The sequence below is a fragment of the Triticum dicoccoides genome, chromosome 4B (assembly GCF_002162155.2).
Source record: "Triticum dicoccoides isolate Atlit2015 ecotype Zavitan chromosome 4B, WEW_v2.0, whole genome shotgun sequence".
NCBI lineage: Eukaryota > Viridiplantae > Streptophyta > Magnoliopsida > Poales > Poaceae > Triticum > Triticum dicoccoides.
Genome location: NC_041387.1, coordinates 329,772,099 through 329,785,083, shown reverse-complemented (window position 1 = coordinate 329,785,083; position 12,985 = coordinate 329,772,099).

Here is a 12,985-nt window from a genome sequence, read left to right as displayed (position 1 = left end):
AAAGCCTAGACGGGGCAACCCAAAACCCAGCTGATACTTGCTGCCCTAGTGATATAAATGATACCTGCCAGCTCCTTGGCTTTGTTGTGAATTTATCTCCTATAGTAACTACGTTGAACCACGTAAAAAAATGTAACTATGTTGACAAACCCGTGGGCCCCAACGTTAGTATAAAATTAGGAGGAAGTATTTTTTCAATGAGGCACTTGCTTGCGTACGGCCATAGACCTGGTGGGTCCCGACTGTGCGCCTCTCCACATACAGTCCTCTCCAGATTCCTCTCGTTTGTTCAGCATGTTCACAATGGCAGACAGCGGTGCCACGGCGAGCGCACAAAGGTGCAGGAGGTGATCTGACCACCTGAGGAAGTGCCTTATTTGTAATGAAAGTACTGAACTAGCCCAGTGGCCAAGTGACACTACCCGACAGCTGTTCCGCCCGGGTTCGATTCCACCTGATGTAGGGAAAATATCTCCAAATTTTTTGCCTCTGCCATTATTGACATGTGGGTCCCCATTGTCATCTACGCACACCACGTCCAACACTTGCCAAACTTCGTCCCTCATTTTCTCTATTTTTCGCACACTAGACATTGTGTGGGCATTTTGAAAATAGCATATCTTTTTGACTGTGCATCATATGAAGATGTGCTATGCATGAATGTTCATCAGCATGATGTTAACTGGCTGGTAGTTCAATTTTCGACCATGAATAAAACTTCCAACATGATGTTAACCCTGTTTGAAAAGGCCGTGTTAATATAAATGCTCTACCTCTGAAAGTTGCAGTTTCTTATCAGAAACTGAACTTGTAGTTTCTTATCTGAAACTAAAACTTGCAGTTTCTTCTCTGATAATCACATTGTCTACACTTTTATACTCCTATGAAACTACATTTTTTTAAGTGCTAAAAATAGGTCTCTAGAATTTATAAAATACTTCATATGCTCAATACCGCAAATCTGAAATTCAAAAGACATTCATATCTGAAAGTACTCTCAAAATACACAACACAAAACACAATTCACAACCTACAAATACTGACAACTCTAAGCTCCTCCTAACAATTCACAACCTGCCCGACTATTGGACTGGGGGGGGGGGAGTCCCCTCCTATTCCTCGGTGGTAGACAGCCGCCCTGTGAGACGATGTGAACGGCGAGCGAGAGGATGGTGGGGAAGCATCGTCGGGCCAACTGCTTTTCTCCTCTTGCAGTTGGCTTCAGTCGACAAAGACTCCACCATCTTGCTTTGGCATGACACCGTTGCAAACGACACCCTGTAGATGCTCGATCCTTCAATCTCTGTTGGATGCTCCATATGGGATCGATACTCCCACCACCGCTCCCTAACGATCGGATTCGGTGAATCTATTTGCTCCATGGCCCAGAGGAGGAGCTCTATGTACTCCCGCGCGACTCCCTCTAGGAGTATCACCGCCTTTTCGCTCTGTTGCAGATATTTGGCCATGGATGTCGCTGTCGCTGCTAGTTGGTCCTTGTTGTCAAACCAAGACTGTCTCAAACATCCTAGCTAGCTTCACAGGGTCGCCGTCTATGATCCTCATGTATCGGTTGTACTCCTCCATTGATCTACTTCTCCACAGCTCCTTCACTCGTCGGCGGTGGTTTTTGAATGGAAGAGGAGAGGAGAGGCGCTAGTTTTGGATTAGAACGGGAGAGGAGCGACGCTAGTTTTGGATTGGAACATGAGAGGTGGGGCGATTGTTTTGAAATGGAAGAGCAAAGGAGCAGCGCTAGATTTAGATTGGAACAGGAGAGGAGCGGCAATGGTTTAAGAGGGGAAGAGCGGAAGAACAACGCTGGTCTTGGAAGTATTTTTTGTTTTGCGTATTTTGGGTCAAAGTTTGACCACGTACTGTATTTGACAAGCAAAATGTGAATGCATGTCACCAAAAATTGTATCGTTTGGTTCGTATCTGAATGTACTTTCAAATTATATTATTTTTGCAACACATAAAATATATTTTATTTGTGAAAATCATGGTTAATTATGACCCATAATAAAAGGAAGACTAGTTAATGTGGGGTCACTTTCTTAATTGAAGGGTAAATTGATTTTGATTTTGATCCAGTCACAGCGCGCCGGCCCTCTCGTCCAATCCTAAATCGCTGCCGCATGCTCCTCTCCCTGTTCTCCATTGCAAAACCACCTGGTTTCCTGTCCATCATGTCCATTCCAAAACCACTGTCTCGCCTCTCCCTCTTCTCCATTGCAAAACCACCTCCTCTCCTCTCCATCATGTCCATTCCAAAACCACCGTATTGCCTCTCCCTCTTCTCTATTGCAAGACCACCGTCTCTCCTCCCATCTTGCAAAGCTAGCACTGGACCACTTAGAAGGACATCTATGGAGGGGATGTAGCAGTGAACAAGGCAGATTGCCGGCGGCGACCAGGCAAAGTTAGCCAGGTTGAAGGAGATCCTTACTTGGTTTGACAAGGAGTGGGTTATTTCGAGGACGGTGAGGGCCATATGGAAATGTATGTGAAAGAGCGAGATGGCAGCGATGAGGGCGGTGATGTACTCCTTGGCGGCAGTCACGCGGCAGTCTTTCGAGTTCATCAATTATATCCACTAGGCGATGGAGCAGACAGATTCGCCCAAGGCGAAAGTCAAACGGAGGTGGTGGGCGTACAGGTCGAAGGTCGAGCACCCAGAGGATAACGAATCTATCGAGTATGGTGTGCCGTTCGTGAGGGTGCAGAGCTAGCCGGAGCCACAGGAGTATTCGTTCTCCCACTGCAAGAGGAGGCCGGATGGCGTGACGTCGCTTCCCCACCATTTTCCACGGTTCCCTCGATGCTCACCTCATTTCAACGGTGGCGGTAGTGTTTAAGGTAAGCTTCGCACTAACCTAATCTTCCATCTGCTCATGCTTACAATCAGTGTGACAGCTAATGAAAATCATGCTTACAATCAGTATCCGAGTACTGCGCCAATCACCCAAAAATAGCTATGGACCTTTGGGTCAAAGTTGTCAAACTATGTACAAATAAAGAAAAATAGATTGGTGCTTCTTTCAGAAAAGAGTACTCCCTAGAAAACTGCCAATATAAGCTACTAGTATTTGGTTAGAGGATTTGCTGCCAAGAAAGATCCATCCACAGAGAGCGCCACACATCCCACTGGTAGTGGTGGATGCCAATGAGTGCATGGAGCACGGTTGGTGTCCGTAATTTTTACTTGGCACACCTTGCACTCTGCATATATGTCGGTTCCATCCGTACATTTGTGCAGTTCCACCAAAATGCAGCTAAATAACCCTGTTTGCACAGATAATGAAAAAGCGTGATTACATTATAGTGGCATTAGTTGATGAAACATACACTAATAAATAGAAGAAAATATTGCGATAGTATCATAGTATGCCATGCTGCGAGGGCGAGATGGGCCCTGCGACGCCTCATATGGTAGGTCTCATACTGGAAATCGACCCAAGTCTCCACGATACACCTTCTGCCAGTGATGAACATCAGTGTACACCGGTAGTACAAGGAGGGGCCTTGAGACATTCCAATCTCTATTTTTGTGCAGATCAACTAAAATTAAGCACCCCAGTTTGCAGAAACGCTTAAACATTAACAATTGGACTAGTTGATGAAACATACACTAACAAAGAGAAGCTCTCTCTTTATCTACATTGGAAATGAAATGATAGAGAGGATACTCGCTCTACTTTAACTGTATTATTACTTCATTCTATCAGTGACACTAGGGTCGAGCAGGTGGCAAACGAGGTGTACCATGATGTCGATGTACGAAAGTAGGGCCCCTCTTTGTAACCCTTTACTTGTGCACGGGCAGTCAGAGCTGCACCTGTGGCCATGCTTAGCAGGGAAGAGGAAGGAAGCAAAAGTACAAGACTACCGAAGCAGCACTCAAACCAGGGGCGCAAAAGGTAAAGCGACAAGATGGGCTTCCCCCGGCAAGACCCTTGCTGGGGCGGCCTACGCAGCCCTGGCAAGAGCCTTGCCGAGGCAACTTACCCAACGCTAGCAAGGCCACCACCCTTGAGCATGAGAGTTTCGACACCATCGACAACATTGGAACCAATGCTTGGTAGGGGGCCTGCATAGTGGCATACAGATCTTTGTGAAGACAAAGGGCATGCGAGGCCTAGTAGGAACCATAAGACAAAACAATAGCGAGGCTCCTTGACGAGGATGCCCACGAGGCCCCGGCAAGGCTCCTGCCGAAGATACCCACGAGGCCCAGGCAAGACTCTTGCCGAGGGTGCTCGCAAGGCCCCAGCAAGACCCTTGCCTGGAATATTAGCAAGACCGCAGCAAGGCTTTGCTGCCCCGTCGCCGACCCAGCTCAGCGATCGACCCACCAACTAAGCAAGTACCCACGTGGTCGTACATGGCTCCTAAGCCAACCAGTCAAGCACCTGCATGGTGGAATGCAGATCTTCGTGAAGACCCTGCCACCACACCAGCTCCGCAGCCTGCCAGCTTACATGGCACTGCACGCCTCGTTAGCCTGGACGTGTGTTGAAGCAATGCGAAGCAGTGACGGATGGGACGGGCTTCGTTGCCCTCCCTGATAAAGCAAGAGGACACCTAAGTAGCGCATTTAATGCACTTTGTCCTGTGGTGTCAGACGATAAGCTTGTACACTTTATACACTTTCCATCTCCTGTGTGCCACTGTGGCGTCCCCACCGCATGTTTAAGCCCGACGTTGGCGAGAAGTACAATGGCAAGATTCACCCGTCGGAGTTCCTCAGCATCTACACCATCACGGTGCAAGCTGCTGGAGCCCGCGATGACAAGGTGCGTGCAAATTACTTCCCGTTGGCACTTAAGCCCAATGTCATGTCATGGTTGATGCACTTGCGGGCAGATTCCATTTCTTCTTGGTCGGATTTATGTCATGAGTTCGTTGGCGCCTTCACTGGGGGCCATCAAGTGGCCAGGCAAGCGATTTGCATATCATCCCCCAGAAGGAAGGTGAAAACCTGCGCAAGTACATACAGAGGTTCAGCCGGGTGCAGTACAACATCCCAGATGTTCATCCCGCCGCTGTTATTAGTGCATTCCATCAAAATGTGCGCAATTTCAAGATACATGAAGAGCTGGCGATGAACAAGGTCAAAGATGTGGCTGAACTTTATGTTCTGGCCAATAGGTGCGCTCGAGCTGAAGAGGGGAGGAAGTACCCCGGCGAGGACGCTGGTGCGGAAACCGAGTCCACAGACGAAGACACCGCCGCCCCGACGAAGAAAGGTCGGCGCCGCAATAGAAAGTGCCAGGGCAAGGCCGTGCTTGCCATCGAGGGATCTGATGACATTGGCGCTGCCAAGAAGGCCAAGTCAAACGACCCCGGCAAGGAAATTTCCGGGTGCGCCACTTGCCGGGCCTTAGCGGCTGCCGACAAGCCAAGAAGCTTCGACAAGCAGTACTGCAAGATCCACCGCACCAAGGGCCACGACCTCCAGAACTGCCGAGAAGTTGAGCTGCTTGCTGAGAAGCAAAAAGCTGAGTATGAGAGGCGGGACAAGGAGATGGGTCAGGATGGTGCCGAAGGACCCAGCAAGAAGCGTGGCGGCCAAGGAGGCCACCGCGGCAAGGATAACCAGCAAGAGAGGCCCGCCCGGGGCCGCGACAAGAAGCAGGAAGACGATGATCATGACGAGGACGACGAGTCCTGCGAACACGAGTTTCAGAAAGCTACGGAGGCCATGTGCGTCGATGGTGGCGCCTTGCTGCACACCTCTCACCGCTAGCTCAAGCAGTGGGCGCGTGAGATCGCAGCAGCGGAGCCATCATTCGACGCTTAGAAGCCACTAATGTGGTGCAACACGCCTATCATTTTTGACACCGAGGACCACCCTGATCGCACAACTGAGGTCGGGTGTCTGCCGTTGTTGCTTTCACCAACGATATGCAACCTCAAGGTGACAAAGATGCTAGTTGACGGCAGGGCAGTTCTCTCGCATGTTGTGATCAAAAGGCTGCAGATTCCTGATGGAGACCTCGAAGAGACGGGCACGTTTCAAGGGGTCAACCCGGGAAGGAGTCAGCCGAAAGGTAAGGCCAGGCTGCCCGCGACGTTTGGAGGCGAGTTGAACTACAGGACGGAGAGGATTGTCTTTGATGTAGCCGAGATCCCCTTGCCCTACAACAGGATCCTGGGCCGCCCGGCACTAGCCAAGTTCTTGGCGGCGTCACATTACACCTATAACATGCTGAAGATGCCTGGGACGATGACCATCATCACCGTCCCCTCTGACAAGAAGGACGCGCTGATCTGCACTGACCAACTCTACCGGGAAGCATTTGCAGTGACTGCCGCCAAGGCACTTGCTCCTGCCGCTGAAGCCCCGGGAGGGAAGAGGACTGGCAAGACCTCTCGCACCCACTCCCGCAAGCGCACCTCTTCGGAGTGCTTTGCTCCCGTCGAGGACGTGCCAGAGAGCTCCACCGGCAAGAGCAAGAACTTATGATCTTGAAAATTTATTTAAGCCCCATGATGCATATGAGATTGATAATAATGTTTGCCATAATATTGAAAGTGGGTTTGGAAGAGTGTAAAATTTAGATCCCACATATTTGGAGAATGTTCAATCTTATGAAATTTTTGATAAAAGTGGGTTTGGAGAGGTCATGCCTTTAGTTCATGTTAATCCCACTATTTTGGAATAGTGTCAACTTTGCATGCATGTGGATCGTGTTGAGAATATGTTATGTGATAGCTATTTTGTTTAATTTTCTTATGATCCTACATATAATTATTATGAGAGAGGAAAATATGGTTATAGAAATTTTCATGTTACTAAATTACCTCTTGTTATGTTGAGATTGCTATTGTTTCTTTCCGCTTCCTTGCATATGCTAGTTTTTGCTTGCTATGATAATTTGTTTGCCTATAAGATTCCTATGCATAGGAAGTATGTTAGACTTATATGTGTTTGTCACGTGTTTCATGATGCTCTCTTTGTGCTTCAATTCTTGTCTTTCATGTGAGCATGTTGAAATCTCAATGCCTAGCTAGGGGTGTTAAACGATAGTGCTTGTTGGGAGGTAACCCAATTTTATTTTTGTTGTTCGCTTTTTGCTCCTGTTTAGTAATAAATAATTCGTCTAGCTTCTGGTTAGATGTGGTTTTATGATTTAATTAGTGTTTGCGCCAAGTAGAAACTTCGGGAAGACTTGGGTGAAGTCTTTGCCATCTTGCTGTAAATAACAGAAACTTTTGCGCTCACGAGAATAGCTGTCATATTTTACTAACAAGTGATTTTAGGTTAATTATTTTTGTAGATGATTAATAGACATATTCCTCACGTCCAAAAGTTTATTTCAGAATTTTTATAGTTACAAAAGTATTCGAAAGTTACAGATTGCTATAGACTGTTCTATTTTTGACAGATTCTGTTTTTCGTGTGTTGTTTGCTTATTTTGATGAATATATGAGTAGTATCGGGGGGTAAGAACCATAGAGTAGATGGAATACAGTAGTTTTAACACCAATATAAATAAATAATGAGTTCATTACAGTACCTTAAAGGGGTGGTTTATTTTCTTATACTAACGGAGCTCATGAGATTTTCTGTTGAAGTTTTGTGTTATGCAGTTTTCAAGTTTTTGGGTAAAGATTTGATGGATTTTGGAATAAGGAGTGGCAAGAGCCTAAGCTTGGGTATGCCCAAGGCACCCCAAGATAATTCAAGGATAACCAAAGGCCTAAGCTTGGGAATGCTCCGGAAGGCATCCCCTCTATCGATAAGTTTATTTGAGACTATATTTTTATTCACCACATGATATGTGTTTTGCTTGGAGCGTCTTGTATGATTTGAGTCTTTGCTTTTTAGTTTACCACAATCATACTTGTTGTACACACCTTTTGGGAGAGACATGCATGAATCAGAATTTATTAGAATACTCTATGTGCTTCACTTATATCTTTTGAGATAGACAATTTTGCTCTAGTGCTTCACTCATATCTTTTTACAACACAGTGGTGGTTTTATTTTATAGAAATTATTGATCTCTTATGCTTCACTTATATTATTTTGAGAGTCTTTTAGAACAGCATGGTAATTTTCTTTGGTTATAAAATTAGTCCTAATATGATGGGCATCCAAGATGGATACAATAAAAACTTTCATATAAAGTGTGTTGAATACTATGAGAAGTTTGATGCTTGATGATTGTTTTGAGATATGAGGATGGTGATATTAGAGACATGCTAGATGAGTAGTTGTGAATTTGAGGAATATTTGTGTTAAAGTTTGTGATTCCCGTAGCATGCATGTATGGTGAACCGTTATGTGATGAAGTTGGAGCATGATTTATTTATCGATTGCCTTCCTTATGTGTGGAGGTCGGGATCACGCGATGGTTAAATCCTACCAACCCTTCCCCTAGGAGCATGCGTGTAGTACTTTGTTTTGATTACTTGTAGCTTTTGCAATAAGTACGTGAGTTCTTTATGACTAATGTTGAGTCCATGGATTATACGCACTCTCACCCTTCCACCATTGCTAGCTTCTCTAGTACCGTGCAACTTTCGCCGGTACCATACACCCACCATATACCTTCCTCAAAACAGCCACCATACCTACCTATTATGGCATTTCCATGGCCATTCCGAGATATATTGCCATGCAACTTTCCACCATTTCATTTATTATGACACGATCCATCATTGTCATATTGCTAGCATGATCATGTAGTTGTCATCGTATTTGTGGAAAAGCCAGTGTTCATAATCTTTTCATACATGTCACTCTTGAATCATTGCACATCCCGGTACACCGCCGGAGGTATTTACATAGAGTCATATTTTGTTCTAATTCTTGAGTTGTAAGTAAATAAAAGTGTGATGATCTTCATTATTAGAACATTGTCCCATGTAAGGAAAGTATGATGGAGACTATGATTCCCCCACAAGTCAGGATGAGACTCCGGGCTAAATAAAAAAAAGAGGCCATAAAAAAAGAGAAAAGGCCCAAATAAAAAAATGATAGAAAAAGAGAGAAGGGACAATGCTACTATCCTTTTACCACACTTGTGCTTCAAAGTAGCACCATGATCTTGAGGATAGAGAGTCTCGTATGTTGTCACTTTCATATACTAGTGCGGATTTTTCATTATAGAACTTGGCTTGTATATTCTAATGATGGGATTCCTCAAAATGCCCTAGGTCTTCGTGATCAAGCAAGTTGGATGCACACCCACTTAGTTTCTTTTGTTGAGCTTTCATAAACTTATAGCTCTAGTGCATCCGTTGCATGGCAATCCCTACTCATTCACATTGATATCTATTGATGGGCATCTCCATAGCCCGTTGATACGCCTAGTTGATGTGAGATTATATTCTCCTTTTTGTCTTCTCCACAACCACCATTCTATTCCACCTATAGTGTTATGTCCATGGCTCACGCTCATGTATTGCGTGAAGATCGAAAAAGTTTGAAAATACTAAAGTATGAAACAATTGCTTGGTTGGCAATCGTCTCCAGACTCCAACAGACACGCCTTGATTGGCAATCGTCTACATATCATGCAGGCCGTGTTGTACAGGGCTATAGTTCTGGTGAGAAATCTAAAAAAAGGTTTCTTGTAATCTCGCAAAATTAGGTGTCATGTGCTTCGGATCACTGCGAGGGTTAAACATCGACAACTAAGTTCCTCCAAGGGGCTAGTCATTGGGGGCACATGCATGAAGACTACTCAGCTGCCATCTAGGTGAAGACAACTATGTTAATTAGGACATCTATCCACGGACCCCTTTTCTATGAGTTTATCTTTAATTTGAGCTTTGATCCTCGTCTAGTTTGTCCGTCGGGAATCATGTTGTCTCCTTTGGGTAGTGAGGTTATGATTTCTTGTCATGTGGCATTTTTTTGTGTTATATGTTATAATCCGGTGCTTCAGATCAAAATGACGACAACTGCGCCTCCGGGGCATGTGCATGAAGACTTCTCGATAGTCATTGACGAGGTCAAGCCGGCTCCGGTAGACAAAAGAAAACTAGTACTCCACTATGGCCCTGTTTGGATCCATGGGTTGGAGTTAGTTTGAGCTAGTCGGGGCTAAATGTGACGCCCCAGATTCAATCGTACACTAATCATGCACGCAAATGTGTACGATCAAGATCAGGGACTCACGGGAAGATATCACCACACAACTCTAGAACATAAATAAGTCATACAAGCATCATAATACAAGCCAGGGGCCTCGAGGGCTCGAATACAAGTGCTCGATCATAGACGAGTCAGCGGAAGCAACAATATCTGAGTACAGACATAAGTTAAACAAGTTTGCCTTAAGAAGGCTAGCACAAACTGGGATACTGATCAAAAGAGGCGCAGGCCTCCTGCCTGGGATCCTCCTAAACTACTCATGGTCGTCATCAGCAGCCTGCACGTAGTAGTAGGCACCTCCTGAGTAGTAGGAGTCGTCGTCGACGGTAGCGTCTGGCTCCAGGGCTCCAGCATCTGGTTGCGACAACCAGTTAGAAGGGAAAGGGGGAAAAGAGGGAGAAAAGCAACCGTGAGTACTCATCCAAAGTACTCGCAAGCAAGGAGCTACACTACATATGCATGGGTATATGTGTAAAGGGCCATATCGATGGACTGAACTACAGAATGCCAGAATAAGAGGGGGATAGCTAATCCTGTCGAAGACTACGCTTCTGGCAGCCTCCGTCTTGCAGCATGTAGAAGAGAGTAGATTGAAGTCCTCCAAGTAGCATCTCCAAGTAGCATCGCATAGCATAATCCTACCCGGCGATCCTCCCCTCGTCACCGTGTGGAAAAGCGATCACCGGGTTGTCTGTGGAACTTGGAAGGGTGTGTTTTATTAAGTATCCGGTTCTAGTTGTCATAAGGTCAAGGTACAACTCCAAGTCGTCCTGTTACCGAAGATCACAGCTATTCGAATAGATTAACTTCCCTGCAGGGGTGCACCAACTTACCCAGCACGCTTGATCCCATTTGGCCGGACACACTTTCCTAGGTCATGCCCGGCCGCGGAAGATCAACACATCGCAGCCCCACCTAGGCTCAACGGAGAGGCCAGCACGCCGGTCTAAACCTAAGCGCGCAGGGGTCTGGGCCCATCGCCCTGAGCACATCTGCACGTTGCGTACGCGGCCGGAAGCAGACCTAGCCTAGTGGCGTTCCAGTCCAATCCGGCGCGCGCCGCTCAGTCGCTGACGTCACGAAGTGCTTCGGCTGATACCACGACGTCGGGATACCCATAACTACTCCCGCGTAGATGGTTAGTGCGTATAGGCTCGTAACCAACTCAGATCAAATACCAAGATCTCGTTAAGCGTGTTAAGTATCCGCGAACGCCGAACAGGGCCAGGCCCACCTCTCTCCTAGGCGGTCTCAACCTGCCCTGACGCTCCGCCACAAAGATCCACTCGCGGGTGCTCCACCAGCCGACCCGACTTTAGTCTCCACATGTATCATGTATAAAGTATATAGTATATACCTGTGATCACCTCCCGAGTGATCACGGCCCGATAGTATAGCACGGCAGACGGACAAGAATGTAGGGCCACAGATGAAAATACTAGCATCCTATACTAAGCATATAGGATTGCAGGTAAAGGTAACAACAGTAGTATCAAGGACAGGCTATGCATCAGGATAGGTATAATCAGAAAGCAGTAACATGCTACACTACTCTAAGGCAAGCAGTATGGAGTAGAATAGGCGATATCTGGTGATCAAGGGGGGGGGCTTGCCTGGTTGCTCTGGCAAGAGAGAGGGGTCGTCAACTCCGTAGTCGAACTGGGCAGCAGCAGTGTCGGTCTCGTAGTCTACCGGAGAGAAGAGGGGGGAAGAAACAATGAATACCGTGCAAACAGATGCATAAAGATGCATGACAAGACAAGTAACGGTGCTAGGGGTGCCCAATCGCGGTAGTAGGTGATACCGACGAATGGGGAAAACATCCGGGAAAATATCCCGGGTGTTTCGTGTTTTCGGGCAGAGGAGCCGGAGGGGGAAAGTTGCGAGTTCGATAGGTTAGGGGTGTGTGGCGGACGAACGGACTGCGTATCCGGATTTGTCACGTCGTTCTGAGCAAACAGCCAAGCGCAAAGTTTACTAATATAGTCTATAAAGGTACGTACTATACTAGAACTAGGAACCGGATGGAGGAGCGTCTGCACTCTTATTGTAATTTTAAAATGTGATAAAGCAATCTTCAACACATTTGGTTCTCTTCGAGGGTTCTCGCATGTGGTAATGGAAGTTGATTGCATGGAACACTCTCCACAATTCTTGCTTAATTCTGGCTAATATCCTGTTACAAATAGTAGCGCTCGGTAATATTTCCTCTTTTTTGTTATTCAGCATGTAAACAGGTCAGCAAACCTTGCAGCGCATCTTCGTGCGAACCGTGCTTGCTGCACTTTGAATGTGTCCGAGAGCTGGCTTGATGAAACACCTTGCTTCCTACTTCTTTTTTTGCGGGGTACCTCACTTCCTAGTGACCAGTGTCTTGGCTGATCGTCCTAAGAATGCTTATATATGAATAAAGCTCTCTCATTTACCCGCAAAAAAGATTGAGCCACATTAACCGGAAAGGAGGGAGTATGGACTAGCACTACTTTTTGGTGTGTCCCGTCAACTCGCGGAATGAGGAGAAGCTTGCAGGACAAGGTGAAGCTCGCTTACGCCTTTTGACTAATGCAACCTACCCTCGATGGACATGCATCAGTCCATTCGGTGTCAGATTGTCAGACGCATACATTGTAGTACCCAACATGCGGAGTACCATCATTGTTCGACTTCACAAAGAGGCGAAGAGCCAAGCGCAGTAGTACGAGTAGTACTACTACTAGAACCGCATGGTGGAGCATTTGTACTCTTATTTCTTTTTATCTCTGATAAAGTACACGTTTATTCCGGAGAAGGGCAGAAAATGGCAGACCAACATGTAATGAATGATATCGATCAACGAACCATGCTCGAATGTATCTTGGCCTCCATGCGAACCCG